Source organism: Orcinus orca, chromosome 3 (assembly GCF_937001465.1).
Source record: "Orcinus orca chromosome 3, mOrcOrc1.1, whole genome shotgun sequence".
NCBI classification, from domain to species: domain Eukaryota; kingdom Metazoa; phylum Chordata; class Mammalia; order Artiodactyla; family Delphinidae; genus Orcinus; species Orcinus orca.
Window position 1 is genome coordinate 139332430 of NC_064561.1, and position 13164 is coordinate 139345593.

Sequence of the window (13164 nt, forward strand, 5' to 3'; positions counted from 1 at the left end):
CTACTGAAGCCTGCACGCCTAGAGCCTATGCTCTGCAACAAGAGAAGCCACTGCAATGAGAAGCCCTCGCACCACAGTGAAGAGTAGCCCCCGCTCACCACAGGTAGAGAAAGCCCACACACAGCAACGAAGACCCAACACAGTGAAAAATAAAGTAAATAAAATAAATTTATATGTATATAAAAAAGTGTCCTGATTGGGACAAGATGTTGATCATATATCTTCTTCTCTCTTCAGAAACTTATGGCTGTTTTCTTCCTTGCAACTCATTCTCCGTAAAGGCATGTTTTCTCTTCTTTTCTCCATAGAATGAAAAAGAAAAAGAAGGATCAGTATCTTAAAAATAAGCTTTCCTACCACTTGGGGAGATGACCAGCTTCCTTTACTAGTCACTCATTTCGCATGATCCTCTCCTGCCTCAACTTAAAATGTTCTCCCACATGTGCACCCTCTCCTATAACAAATACACCGTTCCCATGACTTACACCTTTGTCCATGTTATTCTCTTTGTCTGGGACCCCTCCTCACCTCCCCACTCCCTCCCCCACTCCACCCTTGCTCCTCTTCCCTGCACCTAATTCCTGCCTTCCCCCCCCCCTTTTTTTTTTTTTTTTTGTGGTACGCAGGCCTCTCACTGTTGTGGCCTCTCCCGTTGCGGAGCACAGGCTCCGGATGCGCAGGCTCAGCGGCCATGGCTCACAGGCCCAGCCGCTCCGCAGCATGTGGGATCTTCCCGGACCCGGACACAAACCCGCGTCCCCTGCATCGGCAGGCGGACTCTCAACCACTGCGCCCCTCCTGCTTTGTGATGTATCAAGAATCAGCTCCTCGGGCTTCCCTGGTGGCGCAGTGGTTGAGAGTTCGTGCCCCGGTCCAGGAAGATCCCACATGCTGCGGAGCGGCTGGGCCTGTGAGCCATGGCCGCTGAGCCTGCGCATCCGGAGCCTGTGCTCCGCAACGGGAGAGGCCACAACAGTGAGAGGCCTGCGTACCGCAAAAAAAAAAAAAAAAAAAAAAAAAAAAAAGAATCAGCTCCTCTAGGAAGCCCCCCAAGAATAAGTTAGATGCCTCTGTGTTCCGAATGTGCTGTCGGAACCCTCCTCAGTGGTCCACTAGGATTGTTTGTTAACTTTCCTCACTTCTTGACCAGACTGAATTTCTTAAGGGCAAGAACTTATCTATTCATTATTGCATGTCCAGCATCTTATCCAGTGTTTAGTATATATTACGTGTTCAGTAAATGTTTGTTGAATGAATCAATGAATCAGTGGTTTTCCATTAGGAGAGTGAAGAAGGTATATTTCTTAGAATCCGAAAAGCACACAGGAAGAATTGGGACATTTTTGGTTGAGGTAAAAGTACTTTGACAGGGACCACCTTTGAAACTCCATCTACTCGGGCCTCTTGTATTCTTTGTGAGATAGGAATATTAATTCTCAGATCCTATCAAAGGAGATCTAGTTATTAAGGGACAAAACAAATTGGTATAAAATCAAATTTCTTATAAGAGACTCTCAAATCATATATCCTAAAGACAATATTATAATGAAGTCTCAGTAGCTTCCAAATACTAATACATGTAATATCATATGATTAAAACAGTATGAGTCAAAGGAAGGAACAGGATGTCTAGGTTTTCAGATTATTTGGTATTCCTTAACACAATATTTTATTAGTGTATAGTCTCTTGACAATTATTTCCTGATCTTATTTCCAAGGAAACTTTAGACTTAAGATGTTTATTCTGCAAAGATAGGTGTGTGATATTTTATTTTCATTATAGATATAGCAAGTAGAATGCATTTATCCTTTGTGGCCAGGGAATAAAAGGAGCCCCATGTGTAGAAAGCAGTGAAATCTCCAAAATATGAAAATTGGGTGTGGGTAAACTTGAAGTCAGTGTGTAAGGCAAGCATAGAATCTTCTGACTTTCTTTTCTTTAATAAAACTTAGTTATTTATTTATTGTTAAGGAAAGTCGGAGACCCTGTGGACATTTCTACAACTGAAATACTCCTTACACTTGGAAGTCAGGCTATTTGTTGGAAGGATAGAAAAAAATCTAACGCCTAAAAAAAAACTAAGCTTGGAGAAGGGATCATCACTAATAAGATATATATATAAGATATATATATATATATATAAGATAATAAAAATAATGATATATATATAAGATCCATGTATTGCTGATCCTCTGATTAAATACTTTTTTTAAATAAGTTATTTGGTGAATGAATAAAAACAGATGGTTTATTGACATTTTAGAGAGGAGTAACAAACTCTAGTTAAAAAGAGTCCCAATCTGAATTAACAAATCACCATGTTGTGCAGGATGTTGAAATTTCACTGCCAGTAGATTCATGGCCTGTTCTGAGTATTTCATTCCCATTTGACTCATTGTGATAAAATACTGGGGCATGGGTAGTCTTTAGGACCTGACAGCAGACTCCACTTTAGTAGGACCAGCATCAGGGCTGTGTGGTTTCTTTTAGGAGGCAATGTAGTCTACCTAGCCCCAAATGGACCAATGAGAGCTTGGCTAGGACTTGCTTATGGTAGCCCATAGAACTCACCTGAAAGAGTACCAAGGATGCAAATGTCACCTCGGCCAGTTGGCCTATCAGTTGACTGAAAAAATAAAACACATTTCTAATGTAGTTTAGCAAAATATGATATTTTGAAAGGGGTCTGAAATATAACAGGGATCTTAAAGCTGGATTTTTGTTTCTTTCCAGACTTTGTCTCTTTGTCTATCAGTCAGTCAGTCTCTCTTTCCGCCTCCTTCCTCTTGTGAACTGGTAGGTAACAAGAGAAAACATATATATTGTCTCATGTTTCTTTATTAATAGCAACAACCAAACACTTGAATTCTGGCCACCGTCCACGTCAGATTTTTAATTTAAATGGTCTCTTCCTTGGAGTTACCTTGGAATTAGGTTCTTATTCCTTCTCTGTCTCTTTTGTATTTCTGAAAGATACTCATCAATTTAAAATAAGAATTCCAATTTCATTCTAGAGAACTAATACTATCTGATTCTCACTCATTTTTTACTTTCTTTTTCATTCCCCATACCTCTGCCACTGCCAAATAAACTGATTATCTCAATTTTTATCTTCTCCTTTATATTTTTAAGGCAATAACTGAAATTGGCTTGCTCCGAGGCAGATACTCTAGGTGACGGGATAACTTGAGGCAAAAATGGTTTGAATCAATTTATGGGTAGTTTTGATCACATCTATCAGTTTTATGACCTGCCATTCATAATAGATCACTTCCTAACCTGACCCTGGCCCTGGCCCTGGCCCAGTTTAGAAAATTACTAGCATAGTTACTGGTTGACACTTAAATGCATATCTTCAAGTTTAGTAATCTGAAGGAAGATTTCCAGAGGCATGATAATAAGGAAATTTAATTAAGAGCTCATGTTGACTCAGGAATACTATGTACAGCATTGATCCATAGTATAGCTAATACATTCATTATGCTGCAGGTTTCTCAAGTGATTTCTTAGTACATTGGCCAATCAGAGTGGAACCTGTCTCAACAGGAAGGTTGAAAGAGGCAAGGCAATGAAACTTTCATCTTCACTGGCAGTGAACTAACTTGCCAAATCTGGGCCATCAATCATAGTGAATATGTTCAAAACAAATCATACATCTTCCACAGTTCATTGTATTCATCAGCACGTTTGAAGTCAGCGGTCCAAAGTAGTTGCTTTTGGCCAAGTTTTCCATAGCCTGTGGTTTAGGCAATATGCTTCAGCTGTCTTTTTCAAGGCTGTGGTTCTCATATAGTTGTACTCCATGGGCCAGTGTCAACGAAATCTGAAAGGACAAAAGGGTGGCCTCGTTTATAAGGAAGGTCATTACATTATATCTTTGAAAAATGCTGTCTTAAAAATCAAGTCGTTGTCTAAAAAATCTTGGAATCACTTAGAGCTTGAATGCATGAATAGATTGGAAGACTGAGTTTCCCACTCATGTACTGTGCTAGCACTCACTGTATAGGCAAAAAAGTGCAGTATGAAGTGTTTATACATGGGGGGGGGCAGGAGAGTGTTCAAACATGAAATAATTTATTGTCACTGTTCTGATTGCCTCTTTAAAAAAATGTTTTATTTGGAAATCATATCAAACATAATAGAAAGCTTTGTGAAGAGTACAGAGAACCCATATGTATTCCTCACCCAGATTGACCCATTGTCAACACTCTGCCCCATGTGCTGTATCACTGTCTTTCTCTTTGTGTACACACACACACACACACACACACACACACACACACACACTACTTTTCTTCTTAGAAGCCCTTGAGAGAAAGCTGCACACATCATGGCCCTCCATTCTCCAACTCCCCAATCTATATCTCCAAAAAACAAGTATACTTTTCTAAACAACTATAATATAGTATCAGACACCTGATTGCCTTTGGATATTTCAGCATGAATTGTTTTTATACCTTTTTACCTCAAATTCTAACCCAGATACTGAAACTGGTAGAAAGAATAACTCAACTATCTAAAAAAAGTCGTATCACTCACATTTTAAATTTTGCCAGCAAACATCATATGTCAGTATGTGGGAAATGACTCAATGTTGGTTTTAGGAAAAATACATGTGTTAATACTAATAGAGATTTCCCTTAATAAAGAAATCTTATCTGTTTAGGGATGCATCTTATCAGTGGCACTACAGTTAGCTAGCATTCATTAGGACAGACAGAACATCTTGTCTTTCTGTATTTTTGACCCTGTTTTTCCTCTTGTGATCAGATAACCCCAGGTTTTGAAAGATTTCAGTAGTTTCTACTTAGTCAGTGCCCTTGCCTTTCTCCCTGGCAGTAAGCAGCAGAGAAGTGGAGGGGGCATTGGCAATGCCAGATGGGTTTTGGAGAGATCAGGGGTCCTGTGGTCATTATCCTGACACTACACCACAGCCATTCCTTCACTGAGACAGTCCCAAAATGGTTCTGGTAGCTGTTTTTATCTCCTATCTTATTTTTTTGAATGCAGGTTTACACTGCTATGAATAAATAGAACTGAGATTTATGTTTAATAAGCTATGTAGCTAATTTTGATAACGCATATCTGACAGTTGCAATTTTTTTCCCAAAGGGCCTTGAGCTGGTATATCCCTCTCCACCCCAGTGTATCCAACAATATGCCTATGTATTGGGGGATCCAACTGAGAACAACAGTGCTTCAGGTATTTAGAATGGGCAGCAAGATTTTCTGTAGGAGGAAGTTGTGATGCTGCAGCAATTTATGAAAAACTGGTCCCTTGGTAACTATGGTGGACACTATAGTGGCACAATCCTGCAAAGTCGTCCAGGAGGTTGTGTGTTCATCCAGTGACAATGTACACACAGAGGTGGGTCTCAAGTATGTGCAAACAACAAGTTTACTACCCTGAACAGACTCTTCATTTATTCATTTAACGGATTTACGTTGAAAGGGAATGTTCCAGGAGCTGGGGATTTGGTAGTAAATAAGACAGCCATGGTCTATAGTCTCACGGAGCTTACACATAAACTGTTTTGCTTTAAAATATTATACATTAAGAATTATTTGTTCTCTGACCATATGACCACCGTATGTCATTCTATAAACCTTTCAGACATGACTTGGATCCACAAGAATTTAGCTTTAAAGCTGTTGGATCTGCAGGAGGAGAGAACATTGGCTTTGAATGACAAATCATAGAAAGAAATAATTTTGAAAAAGATCCTCCAGGTTGTAACGATATAACAAGAGCAGTGTGCTCAGAGACTACTGAGTCAGAAAAAATATGTAAGCATCCGTGTGTTCAAGTGTATAAATGAGTGGGGTGGGAGTCCGGGGGGAGAGCCTTCCCAGAATGAGGACAGTGTTCTTCTTCATGGTGGGGACACCATTTTTTAGTTCATCACTTCCAGGCTCCCATCAGCTTCCAGGCTGGAATGGCTTCCAAATTAGGCTGGAAAGGCAAATATCTGAATCCTAGGGGAAGCTCTGGGGGTTCTTGCAGGGTTTTGTTTGGCCTGTTTTCTCAAAATTATTTTCAGATAGTTCCAGAGCAAGCTCTTAATTCACAATCTATCACTGCACAATATCTTTGAATTAGAGTAAACCAGAAACCAGTCAAATGTTATCTAAATTTCAGCCTGGCCTATGTCAACACACTTCTTGTTGACAAGACTAAGCTATAGTCCTGGATAATAGGTGAATAGGAGTTTTATTAATGGTGTTTGTATTAGTTGGGATTGTATTTGGCTGTGAATATAGACATTTAAAATAGAAGTGGTTTAAACAAGGTAGATGTTTATTTCTGCATCATGTTAAAATCGGAAGGTAGGTAGTCCAGAGCTCATGGGGCAGCACTTCTATTCCATAAAGTCTTCAAGGACACATGCTCCTTCCATTATGTTGCTATTAGACGTGGCCTCAGTGTGTAAATTCAACCCATGACCTGATATGGCAACCCCAGCTCCATCCATACACTTCATATTCTAGCCAGTAGAAAAGAGAAGGGAATGGAGAAGGACACATAAAAGATATATGAGAGATGTCTTTTAATGAGAGTTCCTGAAACTTCCATATAACACTTCTACTTCCAACCCATTCACTAGGACTTAGTCGTATGGTAACACTAGGACTCTGGGAATTTTCTGTTTTGAGTATCCATTTGCTTAGGTAAGAATTGGGATTCTAATAGAGACCTGATGAAGAAAAGCACCAGTGTTAGGGACCAGCCAGCAGTCTCTGCCACAATGTAGCCTGTTAATAATGTTGCATGTGTTTTAAGTATTTGACATCAGTGTGCAGAAGTGTATTTGCAATGTCATTTGTAGTATGATCTTGTACAGTACGAGCTTAGTAGCTGCAGTTTTCAGGAAAGTCGTGTTAGGCTCTGCTGGAATATTTTACCTACCCTGGCTAAGGGTCTAAAGATTACATGTGCTAGCCTAATGACTAATTTGAATGGTGTGTGGAAATAGATTCCCTACCTCAAAGGTGGTGTGTTCACCTAGAATTGGGGAAAGGAGAAACTGGTAGCCCAGAACAAAAGTAGTTTGGGCTCTTAAGACTGTTTGAGGCTCTTCATGTTCTTACCAACTCATACCCTCATCTAAATTTGAATCACGGGTACATTTTGAACTCACAGTACAGTCCTAAAGTCCCACACGAGGATTACTCTGCTTGTTCTAACAAGATTGTGTCCCAGCAGGCATGCCACAATTTGAGGGTTACAAATAGGGAGGTCTGAAAAGAGAGGGGCGGAGAGGGTCATTTCTCTTAACTCTACTGCAGTGTCTTGTATTAAGGTAGATAATGGTTCCCATTTTGCTGACATGAGGCAGCTATGTCACTAAATAGGGAGAATGAACAGTCCCAGAGCTGATTTAATTTCCAGCGGGGTTTATGGAAGCACTGAAACATGCTGTAGCCAAGTGTTCCTAAAAGTATGAAGTAATCTAATTCATTCCATCATTACAAGAAATTAAAGCCAAGAACAATTACATCCCAGTAGTAAAAAGAATCAGTTCAAGTGCCATTGTTATTGACTGAATGAAGTGAGCTTTCTGATTACCTTGACCAGGCAACATTTTAATTTTCGTCTGTCCATTTATTCCAAATCGCATTAGAGGGGCTTAAACTGATTTTGACCAAAGAAGCTACGTTATTAAGGTGCAGTTTAATCTGAGAAGCTTAATTACTAGATTAGAGTTTTCGAATGGACGTGTCTTCTAGATTTCAGTAACTGGGGATGTAATCGTTAGTGATTCTTTGTTTCTCAGTGTTCCTAAGTGGTTCAAGATGAAAGAAAGACTTAAATTTAGAGAACTGATTTTTTTCTGTTGTTTCACCAAGAGTGTCTCTGAACAGAGGTGCCTGTTCTTCTAGCAGTAGGCTCAAAGCTCCTGTATGCTCTGGTGATTTGAGAGAATTGCTTCCATAGAGGAAAGCCTTGGGCCGGTGTGGTACCCAGACTTCCGGAAGAGGCAGGGCTGGGCAGCTAAATGATGTGTGATGAACTCTCCCATAGTGTCCATATGATTTAGCATCCACACCAGGACACTTCTGAGAATGAAATGCAATGCTATTCATATTTACGCTGGGATAACAAACATAAACCTGGTAACTTCAAGGTCAATTAGAATATATGAAACCCCTACCCATATGGAACACAGGGCAATAGATATTTAAACAAACAAATGAAATGGGGTGTTTAGGCACCCAGAGAATAAGCCATTCTGTAGGGCACTAGGAGGGGAAACTGAAGATAAGGTTCACTATGCCAGGGATTTCTCTTCGCAGCACAGTTACTCTAATCACGCAGTATCTCAGAGCATGAGGCTTACTAGCCCCTGAAGCATGTTAATATTTCTCTAACAGTCTAGTTGTTGATTCTCAGAGGTGTGAGAAGCTCTGGAAACATCACAGAAAGGTAGCCTTAATAAAGGGACTGTTTCATGCTTTTTCAGTTCAATTCAATTCAACAAAAATATTGGATATCTGGTATGTGACAAACCAGTGTTTTGCACCAGAGATAGAAAAATGTATTGATATGATCCTAACCCTGGAGAAATTCATTCTAGTATTAAACAAATCATGGCAATAGATTATTTAATGATTTAATTACTCGAAAAGTTGGCTTTCATGCATCAAATATGGTATCTGCCAGTCTCTGTCTTTAGAGGGAACTCCTGCTGGGTGGTAACCTGGGTTTTTCCAGACCCCCTACTCATGCTAGACGCTATGGTAAACAAAAGGGGCGAGTGGGTTGTTATAGTGACACTGTTTTTACTCAGAGGTCTTTGTTTTCCAGACTGTTAATTTACTTTTTTTCCACCTGGAAAGCCCTTCCCAACCATCTGAGCTGTTCTGACCAAATCAGCAGAGACAAGCTACAGAGATTCAGGATGTCTGGGTTAAAAAGGTTTGCTTGTTTAATTAGATAAACAATTTGAGAGTACTTTCCAGGATTACTCTTCTTAGTCACATCGGTAAAGGCTGGGAAGACCCTCTCAGTCAGTCAGTGAATAATAGAATCTGGGAGAAGAGTGAAACGCTGGAAGGAGCTGGAAATAATTCAGAAAATCCTAACATACTCTATGTGCCTGCATCTAAAATCCCTCATCATCATGCTTTCCTGAGCACTTACTTTTACACACACGCAATCCAATTAATCTTCAGAATCACCCTGTGATGTAGGTCCTGCTCTCGGCATTTTTCAAATTAGAAAACAAGCTTAAACAAGCGAATTAGCTTATATGAGGGTCTCAGGCTAGTCAGTGGCAAAACTCAGGTTGGGAAACGACTGACTTACTCCAAAGACTGTTCTCTTGAATTTTCAGTCCCTCTGTGGCGCAGAATAAACCAGCATATAGTCCACTCAGAGATTAAGGGGAGTCGGGGCCCACCCAGCCTCGTTTCTAAGTAAAAGAATAAGGGGTGGCGGCAGCTCAGAGCTCCAGTAGGGGCTTCACTCCTGTAGAAGAAGCACCTTCCTTCTGCAGCCAGCCAGCCAGGTTCAATTCAAGTGTCAGTCTCACCCTGAAGGACAATTACGTTATCAATGGTTACTTGCCCTGATGAATTCATTTCTAAACTTTCAATCCCCACAAAGAGAGCAGGACCCTGGGGCCCCAGAGACCAACTCATGGGGAGGAGGACGGGGCAGGCAGAAGGGGCAGCAAATGGGGAATTCGAGCTGCAAACTTTAAATTCTCAAAGGGTTGGATTTTTTCCACCGGCTTATCTGCCAGCCCCAGGTTTTCTCCTCTGCCCCCGACAGTTTCCTTGTCCTTTTCACATAAACATTGTCTTCTTCATGTTCTCAGCTTCCAGTTGGCTGGATTTCTCCACTTTTAGAGACCCATGCCTACCCTTTCCTCCTTTGCCCCCGTGCTTGTAGCTCTCTGCCTCCTTTTCTCTCTCACTCCTAGGCTTCCACTGAAGAGAATTTGGAGAGTTGGAGAAGGAAAAGACTGTTTTTGTGTCTGGTGTGCCTGAAGCCTAGTGCCACGAGCTGGTTCTTGCCCCATCTGAGCCACCAGGTCCACTCTTGCTGTTCCCTAAATCCCAACCCAGTTTGCAAACTCTGATCATGAGTTAGCAGGTGGAGGAGGGCTTGGACATTGTCTTCAGGAAGACTGGCATGCTTCTGCCTTAGCACACATGAATTTCTTTTTCTTTAATTTTTATTTTATATTGGAGTAGAGTTGATTTACAATGTTGTGTTAGTTTCAGGTGTACAGCAGAGTGATTCAGTTATACATATACATGTATGTATTCGTTTTCAAATTCTTTTCCCATTTAGGTTATTACAGAATGTTGGGCAGAGTTCCCTGTGCTATACAGGAGATCCTTGTTGGTTATCTATTCTAAATATAGTAGTTTGTGTATGTCAACTGTTTGAAATCACTGTGACTGTTCATTTTTGGATGAGCACCTCTAGACTGGGGGCTCCCTGAAGCCAGAGATCTGAATTCAGCTCTGTACATTGAGCACCTCTTAGAGTATCAGATACCCCCTAACAGATGTTCAACAAATATTTGTTGAGTAATGAGTCGAACCAAAGTTTTAAGTAGACAAGAATGAATCAATGTCAATAAAATCAAAACAATGTCTAGTTTCCCAACTTTGTCCAGCAAAAGGACTTACCCCCTTGGTAAAACCAAAACAGACAAAGTATATGGATTCCCTCCAGCTCCAGAACCCATCATCCTAAATCTTCTCCTGAGTGTCCCCCTCCCTGGGTGATCTCAGGATCACTGCTCCCCAGACTTTCCTGCTGCTCCTAGGGAGAGCTTGTCATTGGCTTCTATGCAGAGCTTCCTTTGGAAGAACTTTTGCATGAAGGAAGTGGCCTGTGAAAGGCAGGAATGGAGTAGATGGAAGAAAAGAGGGAATGCAGGACTGGATGAGCGAGGGGTAAATATGACCAAATGTGCAGATGTGGGACTCTGGGGGGACTTGCTGACAGGAGGTGGGGAGTGTAGGTGGGGTCAATCACAAGGGATGGTGAGGACAGATGGGTCTAGTGAGATGGATTTTAAAGGACATCCCAGGAGTCTAACTGAAGTTTAGATACAAACCTACATGCATTAGAATCCAGAATATGGTCTTGTGTAAGGAGAGATATTATTATTATTATTATAGAAGAGATGCTTTGGGAACATAAGATTATTTAGGAGGGATTGAAAGAGGAAAAGACCCCTAGAAACTGAGGCAAGAGCTAGGTTTTCTGGGAATTTCTTTGTAAGAGTTAAAATGTGGGCCAAATGGAAAAATTTATTTTTTCCTATTCATTTGCCAATGAAAGGGATAGGATGTGTGGCAGTTTTGGGGAAACAGTGCTCCCTGTTTGGTTGGGTCATTAGTAATTTTTAGGTCATTGGAGTCATATCTTTTTGGTCAGGCCAAGTTCCTCACAGCACATCTCATAGGGGTCCAGTTGGTGCATGGACAGCTGAGATCATTTGGCCAAGACCGTCCCTGAGTAATTATTGGAACCTGGTAAGGAATCTCTGTCTTTTGACTCCAAATCAAAAGTCTTTGTGACCCTACATTAGCCTTCCGGATTCCAGAAACATTTAACTTAATTTTTCTACCTTGAAATTATAATGTCCTTATAGGCTTGTCTAAAACGCTACTCTCAGGAAGACTTCTGTCACTTGTGCTAATAAGCACTGCAGATATTAGACGTTGCAATCTGGCCACTAAGGGTTATGACTTTTATTTTGTTCCGTCCTTAAAATGTTTAACTTTTTAAAACTAGTTGCCAAAACTTTAAAAACAAATTTTGCATAGAAAAACTCCAAATGTGAGGATTCTTTTGAAAAATCTGAAGATCTGGCAACAGTTGGCCATCACTCCCACATGTGCCCTCTGAAGTCTCCACCTGCTTCCCCCTCAGTACCCCCAACCACGTCATTCATCCATTCATTCATATGATCTGTCTGGCTCCTATAAGGCTTGTTAGTGAGTGATCTATGCTTTATGTGTTCAACTGGTAAGCCTCTAGTGTCCTAAGGAACCCCACACATGTATGGAGAAATGACTTATGAAGTATCTGCATGTTAGACAGCTCATACCATAAAGAACCCTGTGTTCTACTTATGTCTCCCTTGCAGTAGAAAAGTAGAGGGAGAGTTTTTGTTTGTTCGTTTGTTTTTGTTTTTTTTGCAGTACGCGGGCCTCTCACTGTTGTGGCCTCTCCTGTTGCGGAGCACAGGCTCTGGACACGCAGGCTCAGAGGCCATGGTTCACAGGCCCAGCCGCCCTGTGGCACGTGAGATCTTCCCCGACCAGGGCACGAACCCATGTCCCCTGCATCGGCAGGTGGACTCTCAACCACTGCGCCACGAGGGAAGCCCAAGGGAGAGTTTTTATTACAAAATGGGAAGAAGAAACAAGAGGGAGACAAAACTAACAATTATTAAGCTAGATGATTCCTTACCTCCATGTTTTCAAACTTATTGGTAGATTGCAAAATCACTTTCATGGGTCACAATCAATATTCTTAAAATGAATAGAATAGAAAACATCAGAGTGAATCATACATGGTAAGAGTAAATATTTCATGTAAGTTCTATTCCAGTTCTTTATATACTGGATCAAATATGTGTCCAGTGTGTGTGTGTTTCAATTATGTATAGATTTCCTTTATATGGTGTGTATATCATTCTTTCACTTTCACTTAAATGCATGGTTTGTTAAACAAAGACTATAAACAAATTTTGCCATGACCATTATATATAACACACGAAAGTTGCTTTTAATAGGAGTTCACTCCCTCCTACCTTTTATTTTTTTTCAGTAGTGTGTATGTGTTAATCCCAAACTCCTAATTTATCCCCCCACCTTTCCCCTTTGGTAACCATAATTTTGTTTTCTACGTCTGTGAGTCTCTTTCTGTTTTGTAAATAAGTTCATTTGTAATTTTTTTTTGGATTCCATATATAAGTGATATCACATGATATTTGTCTTTCTCTAACTTACTTCACTTCGTATGATAATCTCTAGGTCCATACATGTTGCTGCAAATGGCATTATTTCATTCTTTTTTATGGCTGAGTAGTATTCTCTTATACATATATATATATAGTTATATATATATAGTTATCTAGTTATAAATATATATGTGTATGTGTGTATGTATGTATATATGAAACCACATC

General features: G+C 40.4%; 1 protein-coding gene across 9 annotated transcripts in view; it reads left to right on the plus strand.

The window, feature by feature from the left end:
* Positions 1-13164, plus strand: part of PDE4D (phosphodiesterase 4D) — a 1454760-nt gene that overhangs the window by 1371180 nt on the left and 70416 nt on the right. The window contains exon 1 of one of the 9 annotated variants that reach the window (XM_049707913.1): positions 11005-11500. The exons of the other annotated variants lie outside the window; for them this stretch is intronic. The gene's annotated coding sequence lies outside the window, so the exon portion shown is untranslated. Of the gene's footprint in view, positions 1-11004; positions 11501-13164 lie in introns of those variants that run through there. 9 annotated transcript variants of the gene reach the window in all.